We start from the raw sequence: 18,997 nt of genomic DNA on the forward strand, positions 1-18,997 counted from the left end.
AAGAAGGAGGGAAGCTGCAGCTGGCTGTGCAGGGCAGTGGGCATCGGGGCCACTGAGGTTGGATTCCACCTTCCCAGGTAGGGGCCCAGGGCAGGTGATAGGGCGAAGGAAGGGGAGGTGGCATCCTGCCTGCCTGCATTCCCACAGACACAACTATCAGTGTCATCACTCAGAGTCTTCCCTTCCCCAAACCTGGGCTTCCTCCTGGATGGGGACGGCATCTTGGCAAATGGCACCTACCTGGAGGTGTCCTGCAGAAACCTAGGAGTCACCCTCCATCTCCCTTGCCCCCTCCTTACTGCTCAGGATGTATTATAATCATTTCCTTCTAAATGTCCTTGACTGCCTTCCTAGCAAAACCTCCATCCTGGCAAGAGCCCCATCCTGGCTAACTCCACTCATTGGTCCTCCATGAACTCGCACCTCTGAGCATTGCTATAGAAACCCTATAACCCTGCTGAGCGGTCTCGCTCTGAATTCATGACCACAGACCTCAGATGGGCACTTGACACTGCCCAGCAATGCCACAACACTGCCTCCCTGTGTTCCCTTTCCCACTCGGAGACAGCAGCCTCTCTCTGCTCAAACCCCCAACCCTCCCCCACTTCCTCACTGTCAGCTCACGACCTTGCCTTATACTTCACTGAGACAGAGAAACCATCAGACAAGAACTCCTGTACCTTCCCATCACTACCTTGACATACCTCCTCCTATTGCAATGGAAGACGTGTCCCTACCCTTAACAGAGGCTGACACCTCCACGCGGCCGTGGATCCTGTTCTTTCTAACCTTCTCAAGGACTTTGTTCCTGTAAATATCCTCTCTCTTTCCTGCATCATCGGTTTCTCCCCTCTCAACTGGATCATTCCCATTAGCATACAAAATGCTGTAGTACCTCTTATCTTAAAAAAAAAAAAAAAAAGAAAAACTCCCTTCAAACAGCACATAGATCCTATAGTTATTCTTTTGAATGTCGGATGCACTTCACAATCATAAAAAATAAAACAAAAGTTCCTTCTCCTGATCCCACATCCCATCCCTGTGTTGCCCATTTTCCTACCATCCTTTACAGCAAAGTTTCTCAGAGGAGTTGTTTGGATTCATTGTCTTCACGCCCACATCCCCGGTTCTCTCCTCCACATACGTGAACTTGGCTTCTGTCCTCCCTAGGTCACTGAAATTGCTCTCATCGCAGCCAACACCCACACATTTGCCCAATCAAATGGCTCTTTCTCTTTCTCCTCTTACCCAAGCTCTCGGCAGCATAACCACTATCACCTGTTTCTCCCTGAAATGCTGGCCTGGCTCTTCTCCTACCTCGCGATCTACCCCTTCTCAGTCTGCCTTGGTCTCCCCTCCTCAACTCCACATTGAAACCCTAGGGTTTCTGTACCCTCTTTTTCTCCTCTTTCTATGCTCTCTTAGGTGATCTCATACGACTTGGCTTCAACACCATGGCTTTAGATACTTTCTCTAAGCTGAGTGACTCACACATTCTTATCTCCAGCCTAAATCTCTCCCTTGAGCTCCAGTGTGAATGTCCAACTTGGAATTCCACATTTCCGCTTGGTTATCTAATAGATATTTCGAATTGAATCCATCCCAAAGTGAACTGCTGATCTCCCTCCACGCCTAAACACCCCCACCCAACCCCCAGTTTCTTCACATCTCAGTAAATACCCCCATTGTTTGCCCAATTACTCAAGCTGAAAACGTGGCATCTTTCTTGAGTCTGCTCCTCCTCTCCTACTCACATCTAACCAGCAAGTGTTACCTCCAAACCATATCTTTATTCTGGCCACTCCCCTCCATCTCCACTGCTACCATTCCAGGCCAAGTCATGTCTGTTCTTGCCTGGACCGATGTCTCCTAACATTGGCCTCTACTCTGATTCCTATAGAGCCCTGTCCCCATAGAGCACCGTATCAGTTATCAACTGCTGTGTAACAAGTCATCCCTAACTTTAGTGGCATAAAACAATAATCATTTTATTTGCTCACAATTCTATGGGTCAGCAGTTTGGGCCAGGCTCAGCTGGGTGGTTTTTTTGCTGGTCTGACCCAGGGCCACTCATTCCACTGCAGTCAGCTGACAGATCAGCTGGGGTTGGTTGGAGTAGGGACAGTCAGCTGGGGCATCTTTTCTCTACTCTATGTGGTCTCATCCTCCAGTAGGCTAGCCTGAGTTTCTTCACATGGTAGGGTGATTTGTGCCTGAGTCTTAATTTATAAAGATGACTGGGTGATGACATGGAGAAGTCAGTGCCATTGAAAGAATAATTTTTTTTTTTTTTTTTTTTTGCGGTACACGGGCCTCTCACTGTTGTGGCCTCTCCCGTTGCGGAGCACAGGCTCCGGATGCGCAGGCTCAGCGGCCATGGCTCACGGGCCCAGCCGCTCCACAGCATGTGGGATCCTCCCGGACCGGGGCACGAACCCGTGTCCCCTGCATCGGCAGGTGGACTCTCAACCTCTGCGCCACCAGGGAAGCCCTGAAAGAATAATTTAAAGTTACAGTTTCATTAGAAGTGAGAGGCACAGCACTCCACGTAGGGCCACAGGGAGACGCACCAGTGTCATTCAGGAGGCAGAAAGGAATGCAGGGAAGGCATCAGCCACAGCCTTTATGGAATTTCTGTGGGAAGCAAGGCCGGCCTGGGCAAACAGTTTAGGATTGGCTGGTTTGAATAATTCTAGCAGGCTTTGAGGCATAGGAGCTGTCTTTACTTGTCTGGTAGCAGGTCCTGGTTGATTTAGGACAAGGGAAATATTGGCCTGGTATGAGAATTAGATAAAGGAGGCGGTTGGGGTTATGGACTTGGGACTGGTTGGTTTATAAATGAAAGTTGGGCTCACTGACAAGTTGTTTACTGTCTAGGAATTAGCCAGCCCTGGGAGGGCAGTCACTCCCCAGCCAGCAAGGCCCTCTGAAGATGACTAGACCTCATAAAATATAGAAAGTAATAAATACGATTAGTACACAGGGTGGCAAGATGGTAAGGGTGGAAGGAAACTGTACAGTTTCTTTTGAGGTTTAGCTTTGGAACTCACAAACATTTCACTGCATTGATCAAAGTAAGTCATAAGCCAGCTCAGGTTCAAGGGAGATGGGGAAACAGGCTTCTCCTCTTGCTGGGGGCGTGGCAAATCACACAGCAAAGGGATGTGTATACAGGGATTGGAGGAAATTGGAGCCATATTTTGGAACATTTTACAGGCAGCCAGAATGATGTTTTAAAAGTAGGAATCAGAGAATATCACTCTCCTATGTAAAACACTCTAATGGCTTCCTTCCTGCTGCTACTGAAATAAAAACACATGGCCCCGCAGGCCCTCATGATCTGGTCCCTGCTGACCTCTTTAGTTTTATCCATCACCCCTAGCCTTGGTTCACTGTGCTCTGGTCACACTGGCCTCTTCTCTACTTCCTGGATGCTCCTAGCTCATTCCAGCCTCAGGACCTGTCCCTCTGGAAAGCTGATCTATAGAACTTAGCCATTTTGGTTCCTTCATCCCTTTCTTAGGTTTCAGCTCAAGAATAGCAGCCCAGAAATCCATTTCTTAACCTGTTAACCAAAATCATCTTTCCCTACCTCCACCATGAAAGCCTCTCTCTAATGCGTGGGTCCTGTGTTATTTTTCTTAATTATAATGGCTAATACTTACATAGTGCCTACTATGGGCCAGGCCAGTTTGAAGTCCTTTACGTATATCAACTCATTGCATCCTCACAACCATCCTGTGAGGTAGATACTATTAACACCTTCATTTTGCAGATGAGGAAACGGAGGCACAGAATAATTCACTTGTTCAAGCTCACACATCTTTTTTTTTTTTTAAGTCTTTATTGAATTTTTTACAATATTCCTTCTGTTTTATGTTTTGATTTTTTGGCATGGCTGTGAGGCATGTGAGATCTTAGCTCCCCAACCAGGGATCGAACCTGCAACCCCTGCATTAGAAGATGAAGTCTTAAGCACTGGACTGCCAGGGAAGTCCCTAAGCTCACACATCTTTAATCATGTTTGTTTTTGTTTGCTTCTTTATTTTATTATTCTTTTTTCACCCCACCATAAGTTTTACGGGGATAAGACTTTGGCTCCCTTGTTCATTGCTAAATTCCCAGTGTCTAGAATGGTGCCTACTACAGAGTGGGTGTTCCATAAATATTTGCTGAATAAATGAATAAGCCTTCCAGTCCAATTTGTTGCCAAATCCATCTATAATATTTCATAAACATTTCTTAGTTTTGGCCACATTTCTCTATTTCCACCACACAAGTAAAGATAATCTCTTATCTGGTTCCTTGTACCAGCCTATGTAGACTCAGTTTCACTTTCTCCAACCCACAGCAGAGTGAGCAAGCTGAAATAAAAAGCGAGGCAACATCCTTCTGCTTAAAAACCTCTCATAGCCTCTGATTATCATCACAACACACTGCATGCTCCTTAGAATGGCCTACATGGGCCTTCCTGATCAGGCTCCCTCTGCTTCTCTCCCAGAACACTTAGCACCAAGTCTGCTTCCCAGACTTGCAGACTTCTTCCCACACACATGTCCTTGGGCGGGGTGCCTTTCTTCTCTTTCTCCATGCAGACTCCTGTTCATCTTTCGAAACCCAGTTTAAATGATCCTTGTTTATCTTCACAGGCACGTAGTTTGTAACTCACTTCTCCATACCACAGATATTCATCCATCCATCCATCCATCCATCCAGCAAACATTTACTGAAAACAGCCTGTGGAAGCTCAGTCTACGGTTTAGAGAAGTGCAGTAATTTTTTTTTTTTAATACTTAGCCATCTGCATGTTTGTTTCTTCCTTTACGTTGAAAGCCTCATTTGCATTTTTTTTTTTTTTTTTTTTGAGGTACGTGGGCCTCTCACTGTTGTGGCCTCTCCCATTGCGGAGCACAGGCTCCGGATGCGCAGACTCAGCGGCCATGGTTCACGGGCCCAGCCGCTCCGCGGCATGTGGGATCTTCCCGGGCAGGGGCACGAACCCGTGTCTCCTGCATCGGCAGGGGGACTCTCAACCTCTGCGCCACCAGGGAAGCCCCTCATTTGCTTTTATATCCCTAATGCCTAGCTTAATAAATGTTTGCTGAATAAATGAAGATAATTATGAAACAAGCCAGCACAGACTATTGAGGGACAATTGGAGCAGGCCTAACCCAGTGTGGGAGGATCAGGGAAGGCTTCTTGGGAGAGGTGATGTCTGAGCTGAGATTTACTTTTTTCTTGCCTTTCTCCCTCAGATTGTGAGCTTCCTAACGGCAAGGGTTTTGTACCATTCATGTTTTTATCTGGGCCAGCATGTAACACAGTGCACATATTAATTAACTCAATACTCTTTTTTTCGATTTTTCTTATCATGGGAAAATACACATAACATAAAATTTACCATCTTAACCATTTTTAAGTGTACAGTTCAGTAGTATTAGGTACATTCATATTGTTGTGTGACTGTCACCACCATCCATCTTCAGAACTCTTTTAAATATTGCAAGACAAGAAATAATTTTTGAATTAATGAGTGAATATTCTCTGTTTCGTTTCCTATTCCTTCATGCCTATCCCACACCCAGTATTTACAGTAGCTCAATCATTCAATTTACCCATAACACCTCTTGTCAGAGTAAGACCTAGCTACACTATGCAAAACCAGACCACGTGACTTAGAAATCTACCAGGAAGGATCAGAGTCACACTAGAACCACGTGCACTTTGCCTTTGAGCTCTTCATAATTCAGGATGTCTCCTACCCCCAGACCTGGGAGGGCTTCATCTTATCAACTCTGCCACTGAGTTGGAATTCTAGCTTGGTCCCTGGCATCTGAGCCCAAGTGTTCTCATTGTAACGGGAAGGCTGATTAGTTACAGGCTCACCCCCTTCCCCTGCTTCCTTCCTCCCTGTGTTAACTGTGTAGGCATCTGTCTCCCCTGCCAGCTTACATGCTCCTCTGAGGCCAGAGACCATACCTTGGGCATGTTTGTATTCCCCACAGTGCCTGCCACATCACAGGCAGACATCAATAAAGGGTTGTTAAATAAATAAATAAATAACCCACTCGGAATGATTTATCCTAATTAACTCCTTGGGAATAGTTCCCTCAGGATGGATTCAATATGTGGTTTCTCACATCTTTTGAAAGGCTTACCCTTTATCTGCACCAAATTATGGTCATTCCAGGTTCTATGTCATTGGTCTCCATAAACTACCCATGCAGGTCTCTCCAGCCCGAACTGTAATAACCGGCTGGGCTCTGCAAGCCGAGGGCCCTCCTGGGCGCCCAGCTTGATGCCTGGGCAGGAGTTTTGGCCTCACTGACTCCCAGAAGTGATACTGCATTGTGACTGAGATACGATAGTGTGATGGTCGTAGGCTAGGAACTCAGGAAAGCCTGAGGGTGTTCTGTGCACAGGAAGGCTTTCTTACCAGGGGCCTTGGCTGTAAACCCAGTGTGATGCATGAGTCAGCAGCCTTGGCAGTGAGGGGCCACCTCGGCCTTAGCTATGTGGGCAGCAATGACCTAAACGTTTTGTCTGCTTCATTTTCTTCTGCCCAAAGCTTGGACCCCCATCTCAGCTCCTATGATTTCAGTGGGGGGACAGATTAGTCCAAAGCTTCAGAGTCAGGGAGTGGAACCAGAAGAAGGATTGAGAGAGGATTTACCTTGGTGCTTAGAGCTGAGCTCGCCTAGATCACCCAAGGCTTTTTCCCCTGGGACGTTTCCTTTGTACCCCTCTTACCTACTCTCATAGGAGAAGAGAGGACATCCATAAAGTGACCACACCCATGTTTGCACAACCCCCTTAAAGCCCCATTCAGTGGGACTATGGCGGCCCTGAATTTGAACTCTGCTGAGCGACACCCCTCCTCCAGGAGGTGGGGAACCAGGTAGATGGGAAGGTACAGGTTCTTTGATCTCTCCCTAGATCCCAGTACCTTCCTTCCCACCACCTCCAGGCCCTGGGCCCAATTCAGTTCTGAGGAAGGGGACTCGAAGGAACTCTAATTTAGGGTTCAATATCTCAAGGACTCAGTCCAATCTTGGAGAGAAGCCTTCTGCTTAATCCTCAAACCAAAGCCCTCCTTTGTACCCCTGGTATCTAGGGCTTAATTTGCTCCTCCCTCCTCACCTTATGTTCTTGCCTTGTACCCCAGTCCTACTAACACTGAGGTCTTACCTGGTTCAGACCATCTTTGTAGGTATGGGATTCTGTCTCTGAGCCCTGGTCTCTGGGACCTCAATCTTCCTTACTCCCTGCCAGGTTCTTTGCATTGGCCTGTTCCACTCACCTTTGAAGCCCTTATTTTTGCCTAAATCCTTTTGCAGCTGAACTTGCTTGGAAAACTGTTCATCTGTTGATTATTTGTTAGCCCTTCTCTGGATCCTGGGGCACCCCTGGCATGGGTTGACTTATTTCAGTCAGCTTCAGCTGGGCTCAACTTCTGGCCCTGGCCACGTTCTAGCTGATATTCTGGGTCTTCAGGCATATCAGCCTCTCCTGGTCCCACTCAAACCCCTGCTCCCTGGTTTCCAGCTCCTCTGCTGATCGATCTTGCATGAAGACTAACTAGGTCTAGACAGAACTGCTTGAATACTGATCATTGCCATACTGTTTAGTGTCACCCAGATGGCAGCTTAAAATAATGAAAAACTTTGGTTTTTTTCCAGCATTATTGATTTACTATCAGTCATTAGTCCCCAAAGAGAAAATATTTGAGTGGATGCAGATTAAACCATAATAGGAGAGAATAGTAATGGCCCCATGTTCAATGGAATAAAATATGATTACACTCTGTTATTTCAAATTTATGTTTAAATAATCTAATTGAATTTTTAGATGACCTGGATATATCTACTCCTGCTACAGTCGTTTTGGAGGCAAACAAGTTTTCTTTGCTGAGGACTGGTTTGCTGAGTATAAGTAAGGTTTAAGAAATGAGTATTTTGTTGATTTGTGCATTCATTCATTTATTAATTATGAATGCATGTGTTTATGCATTTGTTCACTCTACCAAACACCCCTGGAATGCCCAGCATGTCCCAGACGCTGGGCTAGTTGTTGGCGATTCGGAGGTAGGTCAACAGTGGTGCCGACCTCAAGGAGCAACTGTTCCAGAAGAAGAGGCAGATTATTACAATGCAGCATGTACAGTAGGCAGCCTCTCCAGTGGCCCTCCGTGGTCCCTGACCCCTGTGTCCATACCCTTGTGTACTCTCTTCTGTGTGCGGGCTGGACCTAGTGACTCACTTTTAACAAATACAGGAAAAGGGATGGGATGTTACTTTTGTGACCAGGTTACAGAAAGTCTCTGGCTTTTGTCTTGGGCTGCCCTCCTCCCTCTCTCCACCTCTTGCTCTGAGGGAGGCCTGCTCTATGGATAGGCTCATGGGGAAAGAACTGATATCTCTGGCCAATAGCTAGTGAGGACCTGAGGCCTGTCAACAGCCACAGGAATGAGCTTGGAAATGGAGCTTCTGAGGTCTACCAACAGCCATGTGTGTGGACTTGGAGGTGCATCCTACCCCTCTTGGCTGCAGCATCCCGAGGCACTTAGCCAGATGCTCCGAGCTAAGCCACACCCAGGTTCCTGATGCATAGACACTGTGAGATAATGAGTGTTGTTTGCTGTTTTAAGCCACTACGTTGTGGGGTAACTTGTTATGCAGCGATAGGTAACTAATACAACATGATGCTTTGCTCAAGAGATAAAGTATGTGTTGTAGGAGTACCGAGGTAGGAGTGATTAGATCTGCATGGAGAAGTTGGGCAAGGTTTCCCTGTGATTGGGATGGTCCTCTAGCTAGAGATGGGTACAGATAATTTGTGGTGATTCATCCTCCCCATCTCCTTTCTTTTATCTCCACTGCACAATCTCCCATCTCCTCCCTGAGAGTTCTTCTCGCCTTGCAAAGTAACCCGGCCATGTCATTCCATAGATCCGGGCTAACGCACTATTGGTAATGGACTAAGAGAGATGCTTCTCTTCCCACACTTCTTTCAGCCGCAGCAGGCTGGCCCTGTCCTGGCTCTCTCAACTAAATCCCAATCCTGGCTGCTTCTCCTCTAAAACGGGCCTCAGACATTTCATCTTTCATTTACGAAGTCTCTGCACATCTCCCTGTGCCCTCCTCAATTAAAAATGGCACAAAAGTAAAGGAGACACATAGCTCTTTGAAAAAGCTTCTGGATCCAAACTTCTTAATGAAGACAGAATATAAAGGGCCTGTCTTATCTCTCCAATGCGACTCCCATGTGCTGTAATCAAACAGAATTAAATTAAAAGCAATCAAGTGGTGAGTTGGCATGGGGGCCTGCGGCACCAGTCTTTCATCTTTGCCATGTGAGTGCTGTCCCTGAGGGGTTGGGGCTGCAGGCAGCAGAGCGGGGTGGGCCCAGCGCTGGGAGGGAAAACCAGCTCACCCAACAAGCCTGCATTGCTGGAGCATGACCAGTGCTGATGGAGCAAGTTGGATCTGACTCAGAGAAGCGTTTCTGCATTGTTCTGGGTGAAGGGTCTAGACTAATTTCTCAACCTCTCAGGCTATGGACATTTGGGGTTGGATACTTCTTTGTGGTGGGGGGCTGTGCTGTGTGTTGTAGGGTGCTCTATCCATTAGATGCCACTAGCACCTCCCTAACTATGTAGATCAAGAATATCTCCAGACGTTACCAAAAGTCTCCTGGGGTGGGGTGGGGAGAGCAAAATTTCCCCCAGTTGAGACCCACTGGGCCAGACTAGAGTTCCCTTCAATAAAGGTGCATTGAGCCAGCTGGACAAGGATACCTTTCAGTCACTGTGGACCCTGGGGCACTAGGGCAGCTAAATGATGACAAAGACTCTCTGGCCTGCTGTCACTTGGGAAATACTGTTATCCAGGTGGGGTCCAAGAGCCAGTTGCATGGAGGCAGGCAACGTGAAGCCTTGAGTCTAAAGAGGGATGATCCCCCTTTAGACTGACATAAGATGCAGGAAATCCTTCCCACAGTCAATATTTTATAGTCATTGCCAAGAATTGCACACTCTCCCTAATGTCAGTCATCTTCTGATACTGTGATATTTCCCAATACACAGCAGTGGGTAGGGGTGATGGGGTTGTGGTGGTGGAACATCAGGGCACTTTCATGCGCAATTTGGTGATGTTGGTTTTCACTGGTCCCCTTCTGTCTCTTTGCTTACAAACATCTCATGAGATCTTGGGATTTTTTGCACCTGTCACACCTGAAGGATATGAGCTTTGTTAAACTTTTTCCATACCAAGGGTATGACCTGGACAGTCCCTTATTTGTCCAGCAGTAGTAAATTAAGTGAATGAAATCATATATAAGAACCAGGGGGGAAGAGGAAAGCAGAGTAAGGTACCAAGGGAGTGCAGGCTTTCACCCAGTGGCCCCGTTTATTAGATAAAGAAAGACAGAGAGTTGAAACATTGCTTAATGCAGGATGGCAGGGGCTGCAGCATTGCTGGTTGTAAAGAACAAAGGAGGAGGAGTTTTCGCTCAAGCTTGTTTGGTGCTGCTTCAGTGGAGTCTATTACAGCTTCCCCCTTCTCATCGATTATCTGTCTTCTTAAGCCTCCCCATCAGACTGGATACTTGCAGGATGGGGAGGTGTAAGACCATCTTTCCTGGATAGGGACAGAAGGAATGGGTGACTTTGAAAGTGGTGGGGAGACTGTTTTTAGAACCTCCATTTTGTGCCACGTACAGTGTTCCTACTTCATATTCTCTAAACTGCCCTGAGAGGGGGCTGTCATTACCCTCTTTTATGGCAAAGGCAACGGAAGCAACTAGGCAGTGGCTGAGTTGGGATTCAAATCCAGTCTGCTGACTCTCAAGTTTATGGTTTTCCCCCTCTATCAGCTCCTTTCCTTATGCTCATGAGATAGGCTTAAGGACGTGGGGTCTCAGAGCTTTTAAGACAAGGGCTGATGATGGGCAGGTGGTGTCAAGGGATCCCAAATCCACAGGAAACAGGGACAGGCTCAAGCTTCAGGCTCTGACCGACCTCTGGTCATTTCCAGGGTTCCTTGGGGGTCAGCGTTTCAGTGCAAAACTGGGCTGCATTTTAAAGAACAATTGGGCTGACACCTTTGCCCTTCCTGGTGCTTCCCTGGGTCATACTGCCACACCTCACCTGTGACTTATATTTCCAGAAAGGTCCTTGTCTTAGTCCATTTGGGCGGCTTTAACGAACTACCACAAGGCTTCCCTGGTGGCAGTGATTAAGAATCTGCCTGCCAATGCAGGGGACGTGGGTTCGAGCCCTGGTCTGGGAAGATCCCACATGCCGCAGAGCAACTAAGCCCATGTGCCACAACTACTGAACCTGCGCTCTAGAGCCCGCGAGCCACAACTACTGAGCCCGTGTGTTGCAACTACTGAAGCCTGCATGCCTAGAGCCTGTGCTCCGCAACAAGAGAAGCCACCGCAATGAGAAGCCTGTGCATCACAACAAAGAGTAGCCCCCGCACAGCAATGAAGACCCAACACAGCCAAAAAAACCAAACCAAACCAAAACAAAACAAAGAAACTACCATAGACTGCATGGCTTATAAACAACAGAAATGTATTTCTCACAGTTCTGGAGGCTGGGAAGTCCAAGATTAAAGTGCCAACGGATTTGGTGTATGGTTCATGGATGGCGGTCTTTTCGATGTGTCCTCACGTGGCAGAAGGGCTGAGAGAGCTCTCTGAGGTCTCTTTTATAAGGGCACTAATCACATTTATGAGGACTCTGCCTTCACGACCTACTCACTTTCCAAAGACCCCAAATCCAAATGCTACCACATTGAGGATTAAGTTTCCACATGTGAATTTTGAGGTGACACAGACATCCAGTCTCTAGTCACCCTCTTGCTCAAGAGTTACCCCTATCGTGCCCTTCTCTGGTCAGGCCTCAAAAGATATGCTCATGTTTTAATCACGGAACCTGTGAATGTGACCTTATTTGGAAAAAGTATCTTTGCAGATGTAAATAAGGATCTTGAGATGAGCTCATCCTGGATGATCTGGGTGGGCCATAATCCAGTGACTAGTGTCCATGTAAGAGACAGAAGAAAAGACATGGGGAGAGAAGAGGAGGAAGCAGAGAGTGGAGTGATGCAGCCACAAGCCAAGGAATGCTTACAGCTACCCGAAGCTGGAAGGGGCAAGGACAGATTCTCCCCTTGAGACTTTGGAGGGTCTGTGGCCCTACCAACACCTTGATTTTGAACTTGTGGCCTCCATAACTATGACAGAATAAATTTCTATTGTTTTAAGCCACTAAATTTGTGGTAATTTGTTACAGCAGCTCCTGGAAATGAATACAGGGACTCGAGGGTTAAGTGTGAAGACATTGACACTTACTGGGGCTCCATCTGCCCCCACTGTCGCGATGCCCAGTGCACGTGTGGCCTCCAGTTGCAATGACAGAGCCTTGGTGCCCTGGAGAAATGCAAAAGCCATTCACTGTGGCTCAGTAAAAAATATAAGAGTATATGGGTAGGAAGCTATTTTGTAGTAACCAAGAGAGACATGATAGAAAGATGGAGAAAGTATGTGCTCTGAGAGATGCTGAGGGGTTAGAATAGGCAGGACTTGGTGATCCATATGGTGTTATGGGCCAGGGAGGGAGAGGAGCCCTAGGTTTCTGGCTTGTGTACTTGAGTAAATGCCGGTTCCCTCCACTCAGGGAACATGGGGAAGGTTCGGATCTTCTCTTTCACATTCCCGTGTGTCTCCATCATGCTCTGCCCTTTACCTCTAATTCCAAAGTGACCCTTTTACTGGGAGGGCTGTTCCCACTTGGTCAAGGCGGCACATCTAGGAGAAGAGTTAGTACCCCTGGGAGCCAGCCAAGCTGCCAGGGAATTCAAGCTCACAGTGCTGGACCTGTTGACTGTTGAAGCTCTCCAGGCACTTGAATTTTTAATGTGTCACCAAGATCTCTCTGCTAGTGGCCTATTTCCATGAAAGTCATCACAGAAATTGTTGTTTTAATCAGGTCAATTAAATTAAGATTCCCTGTCCATATCCTAGAGAGACTGGAGGTCAGTGACTCCAAAAACCAGACCTGGCTAATGACTTTCAGATCCAAGGACCCCTCCATGCAGCTGCAAGGTGATTAACCGACGTTGATGACTTTTGTTCCACTCAAGTTGACAAATGAAAACAGAAGCAGCTTTTGGGTCTGGGGCAGGAGCAGAATCGAGTCACTAGCTTGTGTTGAGAGTAAAAACAGAATTACAGGACTGAATGGGGCTGCCCACTGCCACTCACTACCCCACATACTCCCCTGTGTTCTTCTGCCAGGGCTCCTTTATTTCCCCAGGCTGCCTTCCAAGTTCAGTTACTTGTCACCTGTCACCTGGGTCACCCTGAAGTCTCCGAAGTGGTCCTCTGTCTTTCCCTCCATTTTGACCCCTCCTGCACATCACCCATGGAATGTTCTTTTTCAAGCCCCAGGTAATTGTGGTTCTATCCAACATCCTATTGCCTGCGGGCCCAACGCCAAAGTCTTTAGCCTGATAGTCTTATGCATCAGTCTTTCCCTTGTCTTTTGCCCTCAGCTTCCCTACACCTGCCAGGGCTAACACTCTGGCAGATCCTGTCCAAGACTTGTTTATTGCCATCTTTGTCTTTGTTAGATGTCTCTGCTTGGGATATCTTCCTGTTTCCTCTCCACCCAAGCTTTGAGAGACTTTGTAGTATATTCATTAAATGTGTAGACCTTGAGTTAGACTCCTTGGGTTCACATCCTACCTCTGTCACTTACGTGAAATAAAATATATAAAGCTCTCAGCACAGAGCCTGATATGAAATAAGTGCTCCATAATGCAGGCGGTGACAGTATTTACTACCTCCATGCATCATTTTCTTCAAGTGTCACTATTCACTTCTTCTCTTCTTAAATTTTAATGTATTATCTAATTTTTAAATTAATTTTTATTGGAGTGTATTTGTTTTACAATGTTGTGTTAGCTTCTACTGCACAGCAAAGTGAATCAGCCATACATATACATATATCCCAGTATTCACTTCTTTCAAAAAGTCTTTCTTGAGGAACATCAGTGTAGCCCTCCCTGACCCTGCTCACTCACAGGTGATAAAACCTCACCTGGCGAATCCCATCAGAGTCTTTTCAGAGTGTCTGACCCAATGGGTGGGCCTGGGATGACTAGTGCTTTCTGTCTAATTTTGTCTCAGTATGCAATATGTTTCGCTGAGTTTCCACTGAACAGGGCTGAATCAAAGCTTTCCTTAACATCAATCATGTACCATCCATCTATCCATCCACCTATCAATCCATTCACTCAATCATTCAGCAATATTTTGAACACCTATTATGTGCCAGGCACTGTGCTTGGTGTTGGGTATACCAGGCTGGACAAGACAGACTCTGTCCCACCTTCACAAAATCATTGTCTAGGTGGGAGACAGACACTTATGCAGGCAGCTATGATACAGAGAGGCAAGCGTTCGGATGAGGAAAGTACAGGGTGCTGAAATAACCTAAAAGCCTGAAGGGGAATCTCTTAACTCTTCCTTAAGATCAGGGATGACTTCCCAGAGGAAGCAGGGTCTAACCTGAGACTCAAAGAATGAGCAAAATTTAGCCAGGTGAAAGGGAATTACAGGTAAAGAGTGTTTCCGTTGAGGAAACTGTATGTGAAAAGATACAGAGGGGAAAGAGGGAATAGTGTATTGGAAAGCTGGATGGAGAGAGAGAGAGAGAGAGAGAGAGAGAGAAAGAGAGAAAGAGAGAGAGGGAGAGAGGGAGAGAGAGAGCGAGAGAGCGCATGCACATTGGAGGTGGAAGTGTGAGATGAGGCTGGAGAGGCAGCAGGGGCCAGGATATGCAGGGACTTATATATACTGTCTTTAGAAGGTTGGGCTTGCACATCATAGGCATGCAATAAATTTTTTTTGAGAAAGTGAGTGGGAGTGTTTCAGTGGGGGAATGGCATGATCAGATTTATAATTTAGAAAAATCACACTGGCTGCGGTGTGGAGAACGGAGGGAGGCTGGTTTGTCACCGCCACGACAGAGAGTCGGCCTCACTTCTCTTCCCAAGCATCCCACTTCTCACCTGTGCTGGACCCTCTGCCTAGTTCTTGTCAGGCCCCCTGCTGGGGGCTGGACTCTGTCTCTTATTCTCAGCTCTTGACTCAGGTCTTGCTCAAAATGGATAAGTGACCTGGAACTAGGGTCCTGCCACTGCAGGGTTAGTCTCTACCTATAGGGCGTCTCTGTTCACTTGATTGGGTCTCTTGCACACTGAAATTCTTGGCTACTGGTCTGGCCCAAGCTGGAGATGGCCCCACGTCTTTGGACAATACAGTTTGGACCTTTTAGTATCACTTCATGGGTAGCAACAATTTCATTCACTCATTAATTTGTCTCAAGCATTTACCAATTATACACTATGTCTGCAAGGATGTATCCCAATGGATACATCAGTGATAAGCAAAGCCAATATGGTTCTAGAGATGAATCTTAAAAATAAATTGTTCTCTGATATGAAAAAGATTAAGGTTCCAACTTTGAGGGTAATAAGGGGAACTCACCTGCTGTCTTCCTCTTGCTCCTCCAGGCACTCCCTCCACCCTTCTTACCCTGGTCTCTGCCCTGGCAGGCTGACCTGGATGGACCATGTCAATGGGCTCTCTTGTCCTCTGCTTCTAGTGGGTTCTGCCAAAGGAGATCTCCAGCAGGATATTAGAGAGGAGGATGAGGTTGGGGTATTGGTTCTCCTAGCTTCTCTGTGCCTTTATAAATACTCCTTTTATTAAGCCTCCTTGAATTATCCTTATGTGAGTGTGCCATTGTTTCCCGCCAGGACCCCGACGGATACAGATGGCAACAGAAAGCCTTTCTGAGGAAGTGACATTTAAGCTAGACTTGTAGGATGAGAGGGAGCCAGCCATGTGAAGAACGGAGGAGGAATGAGGCTCCAGGCAGAAGGAAGTCGCATGTGAAACTCTGAGGTGGAAAAGAGCTCGTCCTCATGTTCAAGGAGCAGAAGAGAGAGAAGGGCAGTGTGTCTAGGGCACAATGACAGGGGAAAAGGGCATGAGATAAGGTTTAAGAGTAGGCTGAGGGTAGAGCATCTGGAGCTTTGCAGACTGTTTAAGGTATCTGAACTTCACCTTGACCACAGCCAGACAGGCAAGGAAGTTCTTAATATACCTCCTGGTCACCACTCCCCTCGTGGTGACCCTTACCAGAGATAAACATAGCGATAATGAACATTACTCAGTACGTTCCAGGCATTGGTCTAAGTGCTTCGGTGCCCTGATTCATTTAATCCACAACTCTGTGGGGAAGGTATTGTTAGCATCCACATTTCACAGATAAAGAAACTGAGGTTCAGAGAGATTGAATAACTTACCCCAATGCCACAGCTAGTCAATGGAACAGCTGGGATTTGAAATCGGACCATCTGGGGCCAGGGCTTTGCTCTTAAATCACTTTGCTATAACTCTATTAAACTGATGATTGCTAAGTCCTCAGCCCCCACTGGTCCCTTATCTTACATGCCTCACATGTGTAGTGGTTTCCTGTATCTATCCATCATTTCTAGTGGTTTCCTGTATCTGTCAATTGTTTAATTAATGATGCATATTTATTCTGCCTTCTCAAATATATCATGGACTCCTTAAAGACCTTGGTGGAGTCTTTTAATTCTCCACTACCCATAGAACCTCGTAGAGTGGGGAACACAAAGAAGTACTCAATAAGTGCACTTTGAATGCTTGATTTAAATTAAACAGTGGGTGTAAAGTAATAGTGCCTGGAAAATAGAAGGTGTTTGACAGATGGAGTCTGTCACTGGCACTTATAAGAAGGAAGCGAGAAGGAAGGAAGTTAGTTTCCTAGGCAATTGTTAACCCCAGATCAAACATGAGATCATTGGATCACCACACTAGGTCATCTCCATGGTGCCTGCAGTCCAGGATCTTGTTTGAGTCCAGGACACGAAAGAGTAAATTAGGAGAAAACAGGATTGTTCTCCTAGATGTCAACTTAACATGACTCTCTTCTTTCAATAACCCAAAATATATTTACAAGTTTGAGGAACCTCTTTATGTTCCAGCTGCATCCCTTCTTGGGATGATAAGCTCTACAAGCTTGCTCCCTGCTGAGTGAAGGCACACTTTCTTTTATTGATCCTGAATTTACCTCCTGCAAATTTCAAGTTCCAAGGTTCCTCCCCTCCCCATTCCTTTATCTTCTGCTAAAATGAGAACCTGGGGATAGATAAGCAGTTTCTTACGTTCCACGCCAGCCTTGCATCAACCCTATTGTTCATCCCAAGAGATCTGAAGATTTTCTCTGTTCTCATTTTCCTCCTAACCTTTCCTTTCATCTCTTTGGCATGATGGAGATAGTAGAATGGCCTTCTAAAAAGAACTTTCCTAAAAACGAAGGCAACCCAGATAAGAAAGAAGCAGAAAGTACAGTGCTTAAGCCCCCGCAACTGAAGCAGAGAAGTACCTCCCCAGGCCTCTGGTTCCCAGGCACCAAAAACACTGCGTTTATTTTCTAAGTGGTTGGCTTGCTGATTTCCACCTGATTTCTTGCCTGTCTTTTGGCCAGGCGGTTGGTTGCCAGGGATCTTGTTGTTTTCTTGAGTCACAAAGGCTTGTCTACCATCTTGTCTCCAAGCAAGACATTTTGACAGAGGTGACATTTTGTTCATCCATGTTGATGTTACCATGTCAAGGTGGCTACATCAAATGTAAGAAAAGTATATTCTTAATGACCAGGTAGTTTGAAATCCGGATATCTTTGAACCCTCTGACCCATGTATCTCTCTCCTTCTTGGAATTGTGCCCCTTTCCTGAGCCTTACTCCATCTGAGTTCTACCCCAGAACTCTGCCTCTAGGCCAACGGTCCATCTCCAGGAAATCCGCCTAGTGTGGGTGCAGGAGGAGGAGTCGCGTCGTCAAGCTGTGCCTCTCAGAGGGCGTGAGTAGGGTAGGCAATGAAGTAAGTCTTGTTGGGGGCCGGGTCGTAAGTTTCACATATTACTTGGTGAAAAACAGAAAGGCTAATTTTTTTTTTTTTTTTGGTGACATGAGGATGTCACCAGCTTCTAAATGACTGCATCCAAGTGCCCATATTAAAATTTCATTTGTCGTGGAAACTGTGGTTCTCAACACTGGTTGCATTTTAGATTCCTGTGGGAGTTTTTAAAAAGATCAGACAAAGCAGTGTCTGCCTTCCCCTGTCTCCTGCTCCCTGCCCTCTGCCCTCAATCTAGGTAAATCAGAATCTTTGGGGGTGGGGACCAAGCATTATGGGTAAAGGGTAAAGTACTGCTGTCTTGATCAAGTGTACAGACTCTCAACGCACAGGCTGTCTCTCTCAGTCTGTCTTTTTCAGAATGTCTACAGCGCCAGTGACAGTCAATGAGTGGGGCTGAGGCCATGTTGAAGGCTTATCCAGGAGAATATTGATTCTGGGCCCTGATTAATATCTTCTGTATTGGGTTTTTGTTTTTAATTTCTTTATTGTATTTTTAGTATCCAGTTCCATTTTCTGGAACTGACTGGTTTATGGTTCCTGACAGGAATTCATGCCTGGTTGATGCCTGAGTTACAAGCCTCACTCAAATTTATTTATTACTTCACTCATTTATTTGTTCACTCATCACTCATCCTCTAATTCACTTATTCTGTCCTCCACTCATTCATTCATCCATTCCTCTGCCCATCCTGTCTGTCTATTTATCCATTTATTTACTCATTGGTTCATTCACTGATTCCTTCCTCTTATTTATTCAGTTGCTCATTAGTTCATCCATTTGTCCATCCGTTTACTCTCTCGGTCATTTGCTCATACATTCATTATTTGTTGATTTATCCACTTTTCAGCCATTTTCTGACACTTTAGAGACTAAGGCTCCTGAGCCTGGCTCTGGGGAAATACAGATGAATGCACAGGCAGCAGGGTTGTATTTGGAGGCTGGACTTATTCACACTCTGGGGCCAGAGAAT

The 18,997-nt window shown here is 46.3% G+C and overlaps 1 long non-coding RNA gene across 1 annotated transcript; it reads right to left on the minus strand.

The window, feature by feature from the left end:
- Window positions 1-10,396: 10,396 nt before the first annotated feature.
- Window positions 10,397-17,215, minus strand: LOC141276225 (uncharacterized). The gene is made up of 3 exons (XR_012325474.1): window positions 17,177-17,215; window positions 15,562-15,685; window positions 10,397-10,637 (listed from the first exon to the last, which is right to left on the minus strand). It is a non-coding gene; the product is annotated as an uncharacterized lncRNA (long non-coding RNA).
- Window positions 17,216-18,997: the final 1,782 nt, after the last annotated feature.

Source organism: Tursiops truncatus, chromosome 1 (assembly GCF_011762595.2).
Source record: "Tursiops truncatus isolate mTurTru1 chromosome 1, mTurTru1.mat.Y, whole genome shotgun sequence".
NCBI classification, from domain to species: domain Eukaryota; kingdom Metazoa; phylum Chordata; class Mammalia; order Artiodactyla; family Delphinidae; genus Tursiops; species Tursiops truncatus.